We start from the raw sequence: 4,459 nt of genomic DNA on the forward strand, positions 1-4,459 counted from the left end.
TTATGTGTCTTGTGTCAAATGTTCTTTGCTGCACACCTTAGAAATCACTGAAAAAAGAACACTTCAACTACACACATACATGTATGGCACTAGTAACACATTGGGGGGAAATGAATATCCACTAAAAAAATCACGAACACCTTTATATAGATTATCAGCCTTACATCCAGAAATACAGTTATTTCAATAGGCATATCCATCTTTTGCACTGAAAAAGCAAAGGAAACAGCTTGCTGTAAAGTAAGTCCTCAGTGAATGCTAAATTTAACCCTGGAGTTCCACAAGGTTCAAAGCTTGGACCCATTTTGTTCCCCCTATATATGTATATATTTCTTTTTGTAATGAATTGTATTGGCACATTTTATTACCCAAGACAGAGCTAGGCTAATAGCTTCTTCTAGAGGCAGAAGGTAAATATTACATTTAGTTGTTTTGTGATGTGTCAAGTCTTTGTGCTCGCTAAGCTAACCTGCTGCAGCTTATCATTTGAAGGATAAATTGAGCTGTATTATAATTCCATTGCAACTCTCAGCAAGAAATCTAATAGGCTTATCCGTCACAATATAGTTCTTGTTCTTGGTTGATATTTAACTTGAGGAAATCTTGTTTCCCTGTTGGACTGCAGAGTTTCTACATTCTCATGGCTGCCCTTTTGTTTTCATGTTGCGCTCAAACTGTAAAGCTTTAATGGTCATTTTCATGCCCATGTTACAGGTTAAAACATATTTGATATTCTATGAGCTTTCATTAACTAGCTAATTGTGTTTTTAGCTAGAATCAGAATAAGAAATACTTTATTTATCCCTGGGGGGGACTGTATAGAATATGGATGTAGGATCTGTGACGTCACCCATCTGTTTCTGAAGCGCTGTTTTGAGGCCAGTCGGCGGCAGCCATATTGCTGCTGTCGAGCGATTGTGACGTAAAGAGGCGGGCTTTGAGCCTCTTAGCCAACAGCTACAGTGTTCCCGCCTGTCAATCAAGTCAGCTGTGCCTCTCATTGGAAGACTTGTAATCTCAATATCTTCAAAATTGCCGCGTTAGAAAAAAATTCACCCCCCTGTACAGTGTGTGCAGATCGAGAAATGAGCTATCCAGACTACACACGTCTTTTGTACCAGGCTGTAAACATGTTTATTTCTGCTGTGAAGATCGTCTTTTTTGATTTGGTGTGTATGTACTTCCGGAGCCAGCCTCAAGCGGATCCTCGATGAACTGCAGATTTTAACACTTCCACATTGGACTCATATTTTTAGACCGGAGGTTGCCTCTTGGTCATTACAGAAGCCACAGAAGCTAGTGCTCACATCAGTTAATGAGCTATCAAAGTTTTCCTTTACAATATTCCAGATATTTCTCCTGGTTTTAACCACCCCATTGTCTTTTCCTGTCACAGATCAAACAAAGAGAAAGTAGTTTGCGAGATTTTGTCTGTTTCGAAGGTAAAACCCACGAGTACAACTTGCCAACTTAAATTTCAGCTCCGCATGATGAGTAATGTGTCAGAAGAAAAGGGCTTCCGTTTGAATATGATTTGCCATTTCCCCCAAACGGTTACCTGTTCTTGCTCTACACCTTATATACACTAAACTCAAGGGTTGCAGATTGAGTCAACCACTCCGGCACTTTTTTTGGGAAACCCACTAATTGACAGTCATCTATCTAGACCCCACTGTAACCGAGTCATGTAGATCCCAAGCAGTTTCAGTTGTGAGATACATTAAAGAAGGAAGGTAGGGGCTACTTCAGGCATTTACATGTAGCCCCATTCACTTATGCACATGAAGCTCGAGGGAAATTTAATTTCAGGCAGTTATGAAATCAAGTACATCCCCCTCAGGGTAAAGTCGGCTTGAAATGAGGTCATGCTTTGGTTTATCTAGATGTAGATGAGTTGAGACATACCTTTCACAAAGTGTGCATCAGTGGTGGTAAAAGCTGTTGCTAGGTGTTTATATGTGTGAACTGAAAAGGAGGCCAAATGACATTATGGTTAAGCTATAAGTGACTACTGTGCTTCCCTTTATGCCATACAGTCCTAAAGTTGAACAGGACATGTAACCACAATTGGTTAAGTTCAGGTAATGGTGAGATGGCTTTATGTTTCAGTTTGCGGTTTGAATTGCTAAAATGCAATTTGACTTATTTAACATCAAGCTGAAGATACGCCTAACACTCAGGATATTAGGAAAGCAGTTTTTATATACTTAAAAAAATGTTGAATTATTGTTTCCCTTAAGTAAAAAATGTTCAAACCCTGTGTTTACAAGCAAATGGATAATGCAAAGAGGAAGCAAGGAACAGTTGTGTCCCTGAAAGTGTTAATGCTTCCTCTTTAAGGTTTTCTAGAGTGTCTCCATTCAAAGAAAAAAGTGTCATTTCACAAGAAAAATAACCCCTTCTAACAGATTTGATGAATGAGAGAATTGTGATGAATGTACCTGACACAAGAAGAGACAAAAGGTTTTGGTTTGTTAGAGCATCCGAGAAGATATGAGTCATAATTTATTTCAGGTATGAATGACTGTGTGTCTGTGTATGCAGAGTGTGCTCGCTCTCAGTCACCAGTGATGTAAGATCGGATCTATCGCATTTGAGCAAATGCCCCCAAAAAAGTACGCTAACGTAGACAGACAAAAAATCACAAAGCAAGATGTCTCAGCCACAAATGTGGGCCATGATCTACATGAGAATGACACCGATCTGAGTTAAGGTGACATGTACAGAAATAAGAGCCACTTAAGTCAACTCTTTCTCAAAGGTAATTGTAGATTTACACGTCTTTAAAAGTCACTAGAGATTTATTTCCTTCACGTCTCCTTCAAGTCCCTCCTTGTTTTGATCTTTGCTGTTGAAGCTGTCTCAGCTGGTGGAGGAAAACACAATGGTGCACTAAAAGCAGTCTTACAATAACAGGGGCAAGCACAAATAGGATTATTAAAAGGGATCACAGCTGCCTTGTAGCTTGTAATAACAATGTTGATCTTTTCATTGTCACTGCCTGGAGCGTTTCAGGATCACATACACTCCTAAAAGAGGGAATCCCCCCTTTTTTTCCCAGATACAATCTGCCAAAATCCTGTTTTTGATGGCCAAAACCTTGAAGTTCACAAGAAGCTTGAAGAAAAGCAGTCAGCTTTATCACCAACTACCTGAACCGTTTTGCATTAACTTCGAAATGAGCTGTGTGAAACGACAGCTCTCCATTTTCAAATAAACTTGTCTGTTTTTTGGGAATTCCCTTGTGATGGCGGGAAATTCCCATTCTTTTAGGATACACACAAGATTAAAGGCTCTATCTATCCCTTCTGTATTTGTCTGGATAAATGTCAGGCTGAAGTTTTTCGTCTTTGTCAAACTATATGACAGCCACAGCAGTGTGTCCTGATGCTTTGAAACCTGTCTTAAACAGGAACCGATCTAACACAGTCACATGACTTTTTTTTTGTCAATTCTTACATTTCGTAGAAAAGTTTCCAGGCACTCAGGTGGGGATTTGTGACCTATTTTTTTTTCCACTCTCAGATCGGTGGGTAGAGCATTGTGTGAGTGGAAGTTAAGTTACTTATAGACCCTGTTAAAAATGCGTGGGTGTGTGCTGGCGGGGGGGAGAATCCCCAGCACACAGCATGTGGCCTTTTTAGGACCTGTGTGTATTTCTACCAGTGCATGTGGTTGATTTATAGCTGAGAGACTAAAGTTGCCCTTTAAAGCCAAATTGGAGCTATTCTATCTGTAGGCACATGATTTAGAGCCATTTTGGTGTGTGTTATGTAAATGAGATACATGTTTTGGAAAATAATCAGCCCCAACCATGGTCCCTAGTTAACCGATGAGTAACACAGCATGTGATGCTGCCTGCTGTCATTTGAACACTTGGGGACTTCAGGCAATTTTGAATTCACCTCATTGTGTTTTCAGAACTTGTTTCTTTTACACTTTGTTTAAGAAAAAAAATCCCAAATAAGGCATGGTTAACATAAATTTGGTTTGGTAAATTTAAAGTAGTCCAAAAAGGTAGATTTGACTGTATTTTAGGTTTTTATTCAAACATTTGCCTCCTGAAAGAGAACTTCAGACCTTGGAAATTCAGTGGAAGTAAATCTTCTCCTATGATTCCCTTTTAAAGTTAATATTATTCAATTCTATCTCCTGTTTCATTCACACAATAGTACACTTCCACACATGAAAGGACCAGGCTAGTAGTTTTAATGTTGTCTCTGAGCTAAGCTTACCAACTGCTCGTGGTAGATTCATACTCAGATTTGTTTGTGATTTACAGACCAAGACTTTTATGTTAGAAAGTGACTATGATTCTTAAACAAAGATGGAGGGAAAATAAAAAGAGTAGTCTCAATCATCTTTTAGCCACAGTTAAAAGTAGACCAAGAAAGGCTAAGTTGACAAAAACAAAACAAAATAAGGTGAACTGAGAAAGATGTTTTATTGTTTATGGTTT

This window comes from Notolabrus celidotus, chromosome 7 (genome assembly GCF_009762535.1).
Source record: "Notolabrus celidotus isolate fNotCel1 chromosome 7, fNotCel1.pri, whole genome shotgun sequence".
Classification (NCBI taxonomy): Eukaryota; Metazoa; Chordata; class Actinopteri; order Labriformes; family Labridae; genus Notolabrus; species Notolabrus celidotus.